Source organism: Silene latifolia, chromosome 11 (genome assembly GCF_048544455.1).
Source record: "Silene latifolia isolate original U9 population chromosome 11, ASM4854445v1, whole genome shotgun sequence".
Lineage (NCBI taxonomy): Eukaryota > Viridiplantae > Streptophyta > Magnoliopsida > Caryophyllales > Caryophyllaceae > Silene > Silene latifolia.
The window spans coordinates 128,890,262-128,906,798 of NC_133536.1; positions in this window are offsets into that span (position 1 = coordinate 128,890,262).

A 16,537-nucleotide genomic window follows, 5' to 3' on the forward strand; every position below is an offset into this window, starting at 1 on the left:
CATATAAGTAACTAGGGGTGAATACTATGTTAATCCAGTTCACTTTAATGGGGTTCAATATTGTCTCAACAACCTATTTGGATGTATCAAAGTACAAGATGAGTTATCAATAACTCAAATGATAAATGTGATTATCATATACGAGTAGTCAATACCATATTACCACTCTATGTCTTATAATCATAAGTGTATTTATACACTTGCCTAATGCAATAAAAGTTTAGCTTGTGAACATACCATGTGTCTAAGATGTTCAAACTTTATGAATTTCGATTTCCTTCAATTTCATGTTATCTCTCATAGCATGAACTTTACTAAGTACATGTCTAGACTTCATACTAGACTCGGGTTCTTTAACTTGAAAGAAGCTCCCATTGTTATTACATAACCTGTGATGTGGTTTTTGGTGGACGATATTACTCATAGTCATCAAAGCACACCACCTAATCACAACGTACTTAGGTTCATTTTGTAGAATCTTGCAATGGATGACAATAAAATACCCTTTTCTAGTCTTTTGCTCCGTAGGTCAATAAAATCAGCCTAGGATTTTTACAAATCCTTATGAGCTTTGAAAATTTGATTTCGTGTAATCTTCAACACATAACTCAGTATTCTTCCAAACTCGAGAACAGACTATTAGTTCTCCTTCATAATTCATGAAGGTTCCTTAAGGCTTACTAATGACTCTCATATGGGTTAGCTTGTTATCGACTCATCATGCTCCAAGCATGCGATTCATCTAGGACATGTGCATTATGACATACATGATTATTCTAATGGCGGAAACACTAGTAATCGATTTCGTGTAGACAACAATTCTTAGGTTCATGTGAATAATCATAATTCTATGATAATAATTCAATTTTTATCAATATGAACAACCTATCTACTTAACTTGTTGATATTTTTAAGATGAAGGATAATTATCAAAATAAGATACCTATCCGCGAAAGTGGTAATAAAGCCCCTTAACTTTGTTCAATTGTGAAATTAGGCCCCATAAGTTTCAATTGGAGCAATCAAGCCCCTTAAGTTTTACCAAAAGTGAAATTCAACCCCATTTTTAAAATTTTCACAAAAAATTTAATTAAAAATATTTTAAATTAGTATTAAACAATTTATTATATACTAAAAATTACTAATTGTAACTTTACGAAATTGTTCATAATTTATTAATCATTGAAGAACACTTTTACATACATATTTAGTAAATTGTTTATAACATGTATAGTATTCATACATATATATATAATAAATTTTCAATATACTATAAAATTCAAAAAAATAAATTCTAAATATTTAATATAAATATAAGTGTTTTAAAATCATAAAAAAATATTTTATAATTGATAAATTGTATTAAAAGTGATTTTAATATAAGAATTTGGTAAAATTTTTAAAAATGGGGTTGATTTCACCTTTGGTGAAACTTAAGGGGTTTGATTGCTCCAATTGAAACTTATGGGGCCTAATTTCACAATTAAACAAAGTTAAGGGGCTTAATTACCAATTTCGCGGATACCTATCTATGTGCCAATCCAACATTCCATGTTATGATAGATTTGCATAATGTCTAACTTCATCCAGAATTGAAAACCTAATTACTTCTTTATAAAAGACAGTATTTGCACGTCATTCTCAATGAGTAATATGTTTTGCAATCCATGAAGGATGATTGCTCCCACTCAACTTCATGTCTAAACATGATTGTCGCTGACTCCCACTCAATTCCATATGTACACATGTTTCGTTTTCGACAACTCATTCGAAACATTACATGATTTGGAATGGTCATTGCTTTTCTAAGTATTATTTAAAACCATACATATATGTCATTCACATATCCCTTCCTAAATACCCATTTGGAAAGTGGTTTTAATACCTTGCTTATTTTCATAATGAGGTATAGCAATGATTTGAATCATTTGCTTAGTTACTAATTAACATAACTTCTGTAGACATCGACATGCCTCTCTATGCAACTCTTAATCATAAATTTCTATTTACTTTGGATTGGTCTCAACAATCCCAAATAAATCCATTTACTTGCATAGATACCATTTTGGTTTCATAAGGCTCTTAAGTAAAATGTCGAATTTTAAAATCTCTAGGTATATCCACTTCATAGATCAAAATCTTATTTTCCAAGAACATATTCTTTTGTCTTTTCATAAGTCTCAAGTTTTCTTAAGAACGCTTTCTTTTGGTCTCCTCATGTCAAGAGTCTAACCTAAGAACATCTTCTTTTGGTCTTCTCACGTAGATCCCATACCTAATAACATCTTCTTCTGGTCTCCTCACGTAGATCCCATCTGGCCAAGTTTTGTGGCTAAATTTACTCCCACTCTATCTTTAGGAAAAATACACTAAATTTCTCCCAAGATAGCTTTTGAGCCACATATAATGATGGTGAAGGAGGAAAACATTTCACATGTCAACCTATAGAGATCTATTTGAGACATATTGAAAAGGTAATGTAAACTAGACGTTTTAATTTTGATAGGTGTACCAAATAAGGGGTGTAACATTCCCTAATGTGAGTTCAATAACATAACTTCATAATTGATCTTACATAAGTAATTTGTGACTTTAGTCACAATGGCATAAGGAAAATCGAATTCATAGCTTATGGACATATAATGATTCGATCATTATATTTGTCTAATGATCAATTTAAGTTGATAAAATCTTAATGTTTCTCGATGCAAGAAGTGTATGATGACAAATTTTAGAACAAACGATACGATAAGGTGAGTGACTTGGGTTGCAAAATAAGTCACCAATATCCAAAATACAACCATTGTTTTAAAGGAAACAAACAAATTTCCAAATCGAACGAGGAAATTAAATGAGTTCTAAAATTTGAAAACACGATAATAAAGACAAAGCAAAATAAGGCCAAGCTTCCATAGATCTAACACCATGGGCGGCTACATGTAGCTTCCCTCAAGATCTTCTAGGCTTGTTTGTCTTTGCCTTTGTCCTTGCTTGGATGCCCTAAATACAATAAAAAGGGTAATCATCACAACTTGTATCAAAATACCAAAGTTGAGATCGAAACAAAAAGATAGGGATAGTTTTTTACCTACTGGAACAATCTTTCCAGCTTTGATATCGCCAAAATACTTTGGACAATTCCTCTTCCAATGTCCAACACCGTTACAATAGTGGCATTTTTCCTCGGAGGAGGCACCCTTTTTGGACTTAGAGGAGCTAGCTTCAAAAGCCTTCCCTTTGCCCTTGTTGCGAGTTAGCTTCTTACTCTTGTTGCCACTTTTCTTAAATTTTCCCTTTGCTCTTTTGATTAATGTTGAGCACATCCTTGGTGGTGCTAAAATTTAGCCCCATATCCCTCTCGGCTTGCACAAGCATTTTGTGCAATTCGTCGAGGGACACTTTCAAGTTTTCAATATTAAAATTCACCCTGAATTGAACATATGCCTTAACCTTGTTCAAGGAATGAATAATTCAAAAATGGTTATCTATAATAAAATTTATTTTATTTTTAATAAAAATAAACCTCTTATTTTTAATATTAACTAATATTTCAATTGGTTATTTAATCATTTTAATATTATTAATGTTTAAGTAAATTATTAACACATCAAGACTTATTTTAAATAATAAAATGATTTTAGTATTTTTATTCATATAGTTATTTTTTACGTGATTTTACAATTGGTATCATACTAATATGTTTTGTCTGATACCAATTGAAAAATTCAATAACCTCTTATTAGACATTTCTAATAACTATATGCATTTAGTTTAGTCATAAGCTAACTAGATCTTATGCATGCATAACAAAAGAACAAAAATAAGAAGTAATCAATCAACTTACAAAGAGGTGCCACACGGTTATACTAATTGGTCTCCTACCAAATTAGTCTTCGTAAAAATCTGAGTCCAATTGAAACATTCAATAACCTCTTATTAGACATTTCTAATAACTATATGAATTTAGTTTAGTCATAAACTAACTAGATCTTATGCATGTATAACAAAAGAACAAAAATAAGAAGAAATCAATCAACTTACAAAGTGGTGCCACACGGTTATAATAATTGGTCTCCTACCAAATTAGTCATCGTAAAAATCCGAGTGCTCCAAGGATGAATATAGACCCAATGGTAGGATCTACTCCTCAAGGAATTGTACCAAGATAATCACCCTTAATACATACACTAATTTAATTACTAGAAATTTAGTATATGTTCCTTTAAAAATGACTAATATGAACATATTACTACTACTAGTAATTAGATTTTAATATTGGTATTTCAATGATGTTTTATTTTCTATCTCAAAACAATTTTTAGAGAACTAAAAATGAGAATATCATTAGAATGAATTTACCATAAGAAAAACAATTCTTATGGTAAATGGTGGAGAAGGGGGCCGGGTAAGTTAGGGAAGCAAGGCCAATAGTTGCTTATGTTTCCACTCAATTGTTCTTCACAAGAAAACCTAAAGTGACCATTCCCTAAACCATGCTTAATAGGGTTGTCTCAAGCATTTAAGCCAAAAGCACAATGGTCTCTCACTTAAGGGAAAAACCGGTTCCCTCATGTAAAATGGGATTCCATTTTAAGTTTGTATTTTGTCAATTGTAATTTGTGACATGTGTGACATGTTACTAGACGTGTGACAATGTAATGCATTTTTAACTTATTAAAAATCATTACATACAAAATAAATCACGCACAATAACACAAATATCAATACTTGATTACATATACTTAAAATGGACCATTTAATTATAATTCACAACATCTTGTAATTATAATACATTATTCATTCTAATTATAATTGTTTCATTATATAATTAATTAATTGATCAATTAAGAGTGTTACCCTAGAGGATGACCTTAAGGGATTAATTGATCACCATCGTCATACGACAGTAATGTCAAACTCTAGTCAGCCAACCATTACTGATTAATGTAGATCAGTTGACAATAAAATATTACATTCCATCATGTATTATTATTAAGAGATTTAAACATGTGATCGCATTATTGTCGAGGACACATAATCCAACAATCTCCCACTTGTCCGAGACAAGTGTGCGTCACCAATTCTCTTGTCCTATTACTATCCCCCACTCAATGCAAGGTGACTTGCAGGTCGTGCTTGCACTTGATCATATCATGAGTGGTTTCCTCGATCTGGAGAACTGTCTGACCGGAATTATCTATCGTAGATACCTTCCGAGCGTGGCCACGTATTTCCAGTTCATTACTCCTCGAGTGGCCTTGAGATATAAGATAACCCTGACAAGGGGTGGACAATTCCTATTGCACTTTTCCCTTCGCATAGCCACAGCTCATTATAACCCAAAATGTGCCCATTTGACCCCAAGTACGAAGGTCATTGAACACAAATCAAAGTCACTTTGAAATTGTGCCATCTTAGGCGAATAGTCTTTAGTCAAAGAATCGACTCATAAGAAAACTATGACCAGGCATAAAAAAATTTCCAGAACTCGATAAGCGGTCATAAGCCCGACAGAGTGTCCCATACAGTCTGCCTATGTGATCGACTAGTCATCTCTCATGACTCTATGGCACTTGAACTTGCCATCAATCGCATCACATTCTAGTTACTTCGAGATGTCACCTCATGTAAGTAGCTATGGGCGATTACTATGTCAATCTAGTTCACTTTAATGGGGTTCAATATTGTCTCAACAACCCATTTGGATGTGACAAAGTAATATTTTAAATTTAAAAGACAAATGCGATTATCATATATGAACAAATAAAACAACATTTTATTTCATATCAAATAATCTAGTACAAATTTGGCATACGTTTAAGGCCCATGGAAACATGTCCATCGTGCTTAGCCTGCGTTAAATGCTTGGTAAGAGGAGCAACTAAGTTATCATATGTCCCAACCTTACAAATCGCAATTTCCTTCCTTTCAATAAAATCTCTTATAATATGAAATTTTCTGAGTACATGTCTAGATCTATTACTAGACTTGGGCTCCTTAGCTTGGAAGATTGTCCCATTGTTGTCACAATAGAGAGTAATGGGATCTTTGGCGGTAGGAACTCCCTTTAGCCCCTCCACTAATTGCCTAATCCACACAGCTTCGTTGGCAGCTTCTGATGCTGCAACGTACTCAGCCTCCTTAGTAGAATCCGCAATCACAACTTCCTTGAAGCTTCTCCAGCTTACAGCACCACCAATGAGCATGAAAACATACCCACCTTGGGATTTCATGTCATCTCTATTTGTTTGAAAGCTCGTGTCTGTGTAACCCTTAACACATAGCTCGGAGTCTCCTCCAAACACTAAGATAGAATACTTAGTCCTTCGTAAGTACTTAAGGATGTTCTTAACGGCTATCCAGTGACTCTCACCTAGTTTTTCTTGATATATAATTGTCATGCTTAAAACATACGAGACATCTGGACGAGTGTATATCATGGCATACATGATTGATCCAACAACGGAAGCATAGGGAATCAACTTCATGCGTTCAACATCTTCGGGTTTGGTGGGTGATTGAGACTTGCTCAAAATTATCCCACTACCCATGGGAATTAAGCCTCTCTTAGACTGGTCCATGGTGAAGCGTCGAAGAACCTTGTAAATATAAGATTCTTGACTTAATGCCAATATCCTTTTGGGTCTATCTCTATAGATCCGGATACCTAATATGCGTTGTGCTTCTCCTAAATCCTTCATTTGGAAATAATTTTCCAACCACTCCTTGACGGAGGATAACATTGGAATGTCATTTCCAATAAGTAGTATGTCATCTACATACAATATTAGGAACACAACATTGCTCCCACTGAATTTCATGTATAAACATGGTTCTTCAACACTTCGAGTAAAACCATTTTTTTTACATGATTAAATCGATGATTCCAACTTCTTGCTGCTTGCTTAAGACCATAAATGGACCTCTTATGCTTGCACACTTTGTCAGGATTTTCAGGACCTAAAAAACCTTCATGTTGCATCATATACACCTCCTCATCTAAATGCCCATTTAGAAAGGCGGTCTTGACATCCATTTGCCATATTTCATAGTCATGAAATGCGGAGATCGCTAACAGTATCTGAATGGATCTCAGCATGGGTACGAGGTATTAAATTAATTTTATATTAATCCAAAATACCGGAATTAAACCAAAGCTAACAGTATCCGAATGGATCTCAGCATGGCTACGGGGTATTAAAGTAATTTTATTTGGGATGAATTTTCTACAAGGAATTTTCTACCATAGAATGCCCAACAGGTTATGTGATAACAATGGGAGCTTCTTTCAAGCTAAAGAACCTGAGTCTAGTATGGAGTCTAGACGTGTACTTAGAGAAAATCATGCTATAAGAGATAACATGAAATTGAAGGAAATTGCAATTCATTAAGTTTGAACACTTGGACACATGGTATGTTCACAAGCTAAACTTTTATTGCATTAGGCAAGTGTATAAATACACTTATGTTTATAAGACATAGAATAGTAATATGGCATTTACTACTCATATGTGATAATCACATTTATCGTTTGAGTTATCGTTAACTCATCTTGTACTTTGTTACATCCAAATGGGTTGTTGAGACAACATTGAACCCCATTAAAGTGAACTGGATTAACATAGTATTCGCCCCTAGTTACTTGTATGAGGTGACATCTCAAAGTAACTAGAGTGTGATGCGACTGATGGCAAGTTCAAGTACCATAAAGTCATGAGAGATGACTAGTCGATCACATAGGTAGACTGTGAGGGACACTATGTCAAGATTATGACCGCTTATAGAGTTCTGGAAATTTTTATAGCATGGTCGTGGCGAGAGCTGCTATAGTATTCTTATGAGTTGATACTTTGACTAAAGACTATTCGCCTAAGATGGCACAGTCTCAGAGTGACTTTGATTTATGTTCTACGACCTTCGTAATTGGGGTCATATGGGCATGTTTTGGGTCATGATGAGTTGTGGCTATTCGAAGGGAAGAGTGCAATAGGAATTGTCCATCTCCGTCAGGATTATCTTATATCTCAAGGTCACTCGAGGATTAATGAATTGGAAATGCGTGGCCACGATCGGAAGGTATCTATGTTAGAAAGTTCCGGTCAGACAGTTATTCTCCAGATCGAGGAAATCACTCATGATATGATCAAATGCGAGTACGACATGCACGAAACCTTGCATTGAGTGGGAGATAGTAATAGGACAAGAGAATTGGTAACGCACACTTGTCGCAGACAAGTGGGAGATTGTTGGAGCATGTGTCCTCGACAATAATGTGATCACATGTTTAAATCTCATACTAAGAATGCTGAGGGAAAGTAATTTTTTATTGTCAACTGATCCATATTAATCAGTAATGATTGGCTGACTAGAGTTTGACATTACTGTCGTATGACGGTGGTGATCAGTTGATCCCTTAAGGTCATACCTCTAGGGTAAAACTCTTAATTGATTAATTAATTAATTGTATGTTGATACAAGTTAATTAATTCCTTAAAATTGAACAAATGATTTTGTGAGTGAGAATACGTATCTTATTGTAATTTGATTAAATAAGATTCGTACTAAGTAATTAATTTGTTTTATTACTTAGGTTTTGTTATTGTTTATGAAACAGTTAAAATAAGAATCAATGGTTTATTATAAATACAAGTAGTTCTGATTTATAATTCTATGACCCATTTTAAGTAATTGTAATTATGAATTACTAGTTAATTTTTGTATGTGATTTATTTTGTTTATATAATAATTTTTAATAAGTTAAAAATGCATTATTAAAACAATATGTCTAGTAACATGTCCAATTTATCACAATACACAAATTGAAAAATTGACAAACTTAAAATGGACCCTCTTAACCTTGAGTGTGCCGTGTAAATGGGTGTATAGGGATTAGATTGTGCTTTATTAATTTTAATTAGTGGAAGACACAATCATGCCCTACTAATCATAGGGTTGCATGCCTAAACACTTGAGAAGAGAAACTTGAAAAAGTATTGGGCATTCTACCCTAGACCATCCGGCCACCCCTTGTGAATTGGGAGAGTTTTTCTCTTCCAATTCACACAATTCATTCTTATATATTATGAGATTGATAATTAAGCACTCTCTCTAATTGTTGTTGAAAAACTTAAGAAGTAAAACTCACAAAACCTCTAATATTATTATCACCACATTACTAGAAGTAGTAATCTAATAATCTTAGTAATTATTTAAAAGGCTCATATACTATTTCTAGTACTCAATTAGTATATGAATTAAGAGTGATTGCCTTGGTACAAATCCTTGATGAGTAGATCCTACCATTGGATCTAAGGGTTTTCTCGGAGCATTTGGATTTTCTTAAAGAAGATTAATTTGGAAGGAGTCCAATTAGTATATCCATTTCGGCCCTCATTGTAAGTAGATCGGTTTTCTTCTTACTTAGCATTATAATGTTATGCATGCATAAGATCTTATTAATTTATGACTAAACTAGAATTATAATGTTTTTAGAAGTGTCTAATAAAGAGGTTTATAAATCCGACAATTGGTATCAGAGCAATGGTTGTTGCATGTATAATCGATTATTGTTTTTCCGAGTTAAAATGTTAACATATAAAACTAGAAATTTGTGATTTATGAGGATAAGTACCACGAAATTTTTGCATGAATAACATTCTGGTCCTAAATTTATTTTTGGTCATTTTGATGATTTATTATATTTTATTGCTCTTTATTATGATTTTTTGTATTTTTATTATATTTTATTGTATAAAATGACACTTAAAATACTAAAATTAGTTAGATTACGATTCTGACCTTCAAATTTTTACATGACCTCACATGCATATTTTACACATTGTATGTAAAATTTCGTATAAAATGGTTTTATATTGCATGATTTATGATTTTTACGTGATAAAAATTGATTAAATTGAGGTATTTTGGTTAAAAATGGTTAGACTTCGATTTTGTCCATAAAATTTAAGTATGTTGTCACATGCCATATTTACACATTGTATGTAAATTTTAAGATAAAATGGTTTTATTTTGCATGATTTATGATTTTTAGATATAAAAATCACATAAACAGTGACTATTTTAGCAAAAATAGCTAAAATAAATTTTATGGTATGAAAATTTTTCCCAATGTTGTATATATGATATGAACATTAGATCTAAAGTTGCAAGTAAAATTTCGTTGGATTTGGATGATTATTTATTTTTATATTGTAAAATTGATAAATAGCAACTTTAAATAGTCATAATTGTAAATTCGATTTTTGGACCTAAAAATTTGTCTTTTCCAGGTTCTAGAAACTTATATAGAATATTGAAAATTTTAATTTTGATTTATTACATAATTTTATATTTAATTTGGAATTAAAGGGTTAAAGTTATGTATTATGCGATTTATTTGTGAAATGAATTAAAAATATATTCTATGGGTAAATTTTTATTAAAATTTTGGAATGTTGAGAATTTTCCAGAATATACAAAATTATGATTTTGAAAGTTTCGAATTTTTATGACTTATGGGGAATTATTTCTTTATTATTATGAATAAAAGTGTTTAAAGAGCAATAATAAAATATCTAGTTGAATTATTGTCAAATATTTAGTGAAGACTAAATTTTTGAGTCCTAAGAAGGTTGGGGTAATTAACTTGGACATAGATTTGATTATGTAATATTGTGTGATTTTAATAAGTTAATTGTCACAATTATCCATAAAACCGGACCGAATATACGATATTAGCTTAAATAGGGCGATTTGGCACATCACATGGCATGTTTTATACATATTTTAATGTTGCATTTTTAGTATGAATGTCATGTTTTATTTTATATAATTTTGAATTATGTAATTTGTACTTAATATGGCCTTAGTTTTTAATTGATATTTCCCAAAATGAATGGGTATATCGATTCGGTTGTAATTAATGTGATCTCGTATCACTTTTATTTTTATTTTTGTTTTTCTTTTTATAATGTATAAATTAGAAAAGCTATGTAATTTATTTATACCGGAGTTCCTTGAAGACGGTGCCATTCGGGAAGGCGTTCCGACAAAGACGGTATTGCCTTGAAGTGCGTGCCAAATGAAGTTCAAGGGACCAAAGGAGTTGGTTTCCGAATTTGTAAATAGTTTATTAGATTTACTATTTTAGGAAGGCCATACTAGGATTTTATTGTTTTTCTTTGCATTCATTTTATATGTTTGCATGCATAGCCAAATCGCCATAACTTCACATGCATATCATTTTTATTGTATCATCGACCGTGTCAATTATAATTATCTCTAGTTCACCGCTTTAGTTTGAAGGAAAAGTAGATCTATATACTTGCATATTCATATATGTGATACAAATTAATTTGTCATAAAATTAATAAATGATCTTATGCATGCAAACATTAATAAAAGAAGATAAGAAAACATTTTCTCACCATAATGATTTCGGTCATATTGGGCACTAACAAGATCTCCTTTTTGTTAGTTCTTGAGCTTTCCATTAATGGATGAACATTCTTGACTTCAAATTAGAAGCCCTCCAATTAGTTGCACCCAAGACAATCCCTTAAACCCACAAATAAACATGTACTAGATGTTTGCAATGTAGTTTACCTTAAAATCTATTACTAATACTCATATACTACTTCTAGTAATCTTAGTAATTTTTATGAACAATTTAGATTAAAATCTCATCCTTTTTGATGAAGATGGAAGAGAGAGAAGAGAGGAAATTATACATGAACACTTTGCATGTAATTTGAATGGATATTCATTAAAGAATTAGTAGAGTAAAAACTACTCTAATGTTAGAGGGAGCACGGTTTTTGGGGGAGGTAATGGACCAATATATTGTCCTTCCCTTTATGCTTTTGACCTTATCTAAACCTTAGGCATGTAAGGCTAGGCAAGTAGAGTCATAATGATGTTATTTTAGCTTATTAAAATAAATCACCCACCATCCTCTAGACCCTCTTAATTTCGGTCCATTATGTATAAAATGGACTACCATTTTATTTTTGTCAATTTGTCATTTGTCACACAATATGTCACATGTAGTATGATACATGTTACTAATTAATTAAATGCATATTTATCACATAAATATCATTTCATGAATTAATTAAATTACATACAACAAATTGACTAGTGATACTTGATCACATAAATAAAATGGGTCATATAGTTATAATTCACAACTTCTTGTAATTATAATTAACCATTCATTCTTATCTTTATTGTTCTCAAACAATAAATAATTTTAGCAACAAAGCATTTTATTACTAAAATAAATCTTATTTAATCCCATTACAATAAGATATCAATATTCTCTTTCTCACAAATTGAATTGTTCAATTTTAAGGAATTAATTAATCTGTATCGGTATACAACTAATTAACCTTTTCAATTAAGGGAATCGTCCTTTAGGTGTGACCTCAAGGGATCAACTGATCACCACCGTCGCACGACAGTAATGTCAAACTCTAGCCAGCCAATCATTACCGATATGTGTGGACCAGTTGACTGTAAAATATTACATCCCACATGTATTCTTAAAATGAGATTTAATAATGATATTTAAATCATGTGATCGCACTATTGTTGAGGACACATTTCCCAACATAGTTCACTTAAAAAGAGATAGATAATAAATTGACAAGACCTCTCACTAAATAATAATTGAGAATTAGCCTTACCAAATAGTAGAACCATGAGTCCCAATTTCATAAGGAAGTCGGCTCGGCTCACCGGCGTGCTAAACTTGTTACGTTGGGTAAGTGGGTGGTAAATTGTTACTACATCGAAAATTGGATTGAGCTCAACGGAAGTATTCGCGACCGTAGCCGCATGTGTTCTGGGCTTAAGATAAATATTAAAGTAATTTTATCGACCGAGAGTTCTAGAAGTAGAATCGATTAAAGAGTTAATCCACCGAGTTATATTGATTAGGGATGAATCGGCTCACCGTGCCCGAGTTGATATGAATTTGGATCTCAGGATCATTTATAATAGTTGGGTAGAGGTCACTATATAAATGCTAAAACATTCTTAAATGTTTTATATATAACGATGAATGTTTAATTTTCCCACTATTTCGTTGTTTTATGTTGTTCTTTATTATCGCTCCTACTCATATATGATATCAATTCGATTGTAACACGAGTCTCCGCTAAACCACTATTACTTACGACAAAAAGAATCTTTTTATAGAATGAACCGTATCATATGTTGTGGACTAGACCCATAGGAATCATTCTATTCCATAGAACTCGATAGGAATCGTCCTATGCAACTATAAGATTAACACCATAAAATTCCTTACATGCCTATTCTCTTGTGAAGAATATGAATAAAAGTTGTACTTGATCAAAATATATTTTGATAAAATCTTCTATGCATCCATGGTTCAAAAGTCTTATTGCTCAAACCAATCACTTATCATCAAACACTTAAGTTGTTAAGCACATGACGATATAAAATTGGTAAATTAATTTGTTAGAAATTTTGATTAACTAAATACCACAATAGAGTTCATACTTGTGAAGGATTAACTAGGAATTTATATGAAGATAAGTCTTCATCAAGTATAAATTCTTGAAATAAGTGGGAGCAATAAGAAGTAAAGTATCTATTTTAATTGTTAAGGATAGAACTAGGCTCAAAAGAGAAGGTGTTAAACACTAAAATAGAGACAAATTCCTAAATAAGTAAAGATCAAGGAAGTTGGTCGTGTGACACCAACATATTCCTTCTTAAATATGTATGACATTGACATAGCCTTATTGTGAGTTATCACGTCATGAGTATTTGATACAAATTTGTGAACACTGTTAGAAAATACCACATTTTATGATTATGAAATATGGCAAAAGGATGTCAAAAACCACCTTTCTAAATGGGTATTTAGAAGAGGATGTGTTCATAACACTATCCGAGGGTTTTTTTAAAATCCTTAGAATCCTAACATTGAATTATTGTACAACGACTAGTAAGAATTAATTCAGAAATTTACATGAATGGAACTAGGGTAGTTGTCATTTCATCCATGGACATATAAGTGTTATAGTGTATTCATTTTAGTTTCGTATTTAGAATTGTACTTCAATAATTGTTATGATGTACACTAAGTCTAAAGAAAAATATAATTCAAGTTTTTGTAGAAAAACGCAAAGGGTTTCACCATTGTGCAATTAAAACAAGTGTTGTGCCCTTACATATCACGATTAAGGTTATGGTGAAACCATACATATCTAGGTAATTATATTCAAACTAAAATAAATGTCATATATATTGTATAAGACTCAAATTGGTGAACCCCATTATTTCTTGATTCTCGATTGAAATTACATTTAGAGACTAGTTTTGACTAGTGTCCCAACCATCTGGTTGAGAATCTCTTGGTATGTGTGCGAATCTTGTATTCAAAGCAAGATTAATTCTTAATTTCTTTCTAAAAAAGAATTATGAATATAAAGCAAGATATTCGCCCTATTTACACTTTGAAATGTATGGTCGAATACAATTTCAATCAAAAAGGGTTATTACTTCTTCATCTCTTTTACCAACGAACTAGGTAGATACTTGGTATCCACTTAATGAGGTAAGAAGAGAAATTCTTTGAATAAGTTCAAATGAATGTTTAAAAGTATCAAAACCTAGAGATTAAAACCAAAGTATTGTTACATTGTTAAAACAGGGAACAATAAAGTGAAGACTTTTATGCACCAAAAGGAGTGTGATATGGTATCACATGTTCACCTTCATAATATTAGAAAGTGACAAAGAATCCTATACGATATGATTGAATCTTTACTATAAAGTTGGAAGTAGTTTCTATCACAATTTGTCTAGTATTTACTTATTTCACTAAAACAAAACATAATTAAAGCAATCATCTACATTTCATATGTGATATGGTTAGGCATGGTACCTAAATTGTAGCTTGTTTCGATAATGAACGTGTGGTCTCTCTTCCTACATGATTTGTGGTTTGTGATGCTGTCTATTAGAGAAAAGAGTATTATTTCTTATAGACAGAGTGGGAGAAAATGTTCAAGAGCCACAAACTGAGAATAAGGCGTAGGAAGATGTTCCTTCTTGGTCAAAATCAATAATTATTTCTTCGAAATCTAAATGGACATGTGTCATGTTAGTTTAGGTAATAACAACCCTGTAACTTATTATGATGCTTTATCTAGTTCCAACTCCGCAAAAGTCCGAAACAAGCATAAACATGAAATTGTTTATTCAGCTTGGTTGGTTGGTGGCAAAGGTTTTGCATGCAACAACAATGCTTCATTGTATTTGGATATGATTTGATATAGTTGGATTTTAAAATCATCTTGCATGAGTTTTGTAAATCGCAACTATCCTAAACTAGGATGCGAACTTAAGAGGAAGTCTTAAGTAGATGTCAAAGAGTTTAACTGTATATTCTGATCATGTGATAAACATTTCTCGAATTGTCGAGTACTTCTGTTTATACATGGAGTTTATTGGGAGTAATGAGGTTTTATTAGTGTTATATGTAAGGGACATATTGATCATTGTGAATGATGGAAGACTTAGGAGAAGAATAACACATATCTAAGGTATCCAGACCTATAAAGATAGTTCTGAGAGGATATTAGCGTTAAATGAATATTCTTATATTGATAAGAGTTTAGTCAAGTTCAAAGGTATTGAACATGTAGAAATTGAATCCACTTGCTTCCGCTGCAGGATTAATTCATTACGCTTAGATGCATCACCATTCTTAAATTTCGTATACTTGGAGTATGACGAAAAGTTACAAATCAAATTTTTGAGAAGAAGTATCTATATAGCCATATAGTTCATTGGTTAGTACTCTTGGAGCACTAAAGATATGAAGCTAAGCATTTAGAATTGAGATGGACTTATGTGCAAGGACTTACACAAAAACCATGTTCTAAACACATATGGATGGTTAGAGAACCATCTTGGCTATATTATTTAAGTAGAAAACCTGCTAGAAACGTTCTAGGGAGTAGAACAATGAGGGATTAACAACGGAAATTGAGTACACTTGCAATAATGAGATATGATAGCAGGAAGGGATGATATTAGGATTCGGTTTTATGAATTGGAGGAACTATGGTAGTTCGTTCCAGTAACCACAGGTCCTATCCCATACACTGTGAGGACAGTGGGAGCTATCCTGAGGCAAGAGAGCCTATGTCTAGATTGGATTTAGACACGTACTCAAAAGTTTTATAATAAAGATTATACATAACAAAAAGAAAATGCATATAGCAAGGTTAGAGAAAGTGCAATGTGTTGCTGAGACTTACTAACCAAAAGCCTTCACATGGGTTTAACATGATAAGTCATGTCATTTCAATTGAGTTGAAATGTGAAACATATACAAAATGGAATATGGATTATAGATTATGTAGTAATTGATATTGTATCAATTTTACATATGTGATAATGCATTCATCGTTTGACTTTTATATTAAACTCTATTATTACTTTGTTACATCGAAATGGGTTGTTGAGACAATTTTGAACCCCATTAAAGTGAACA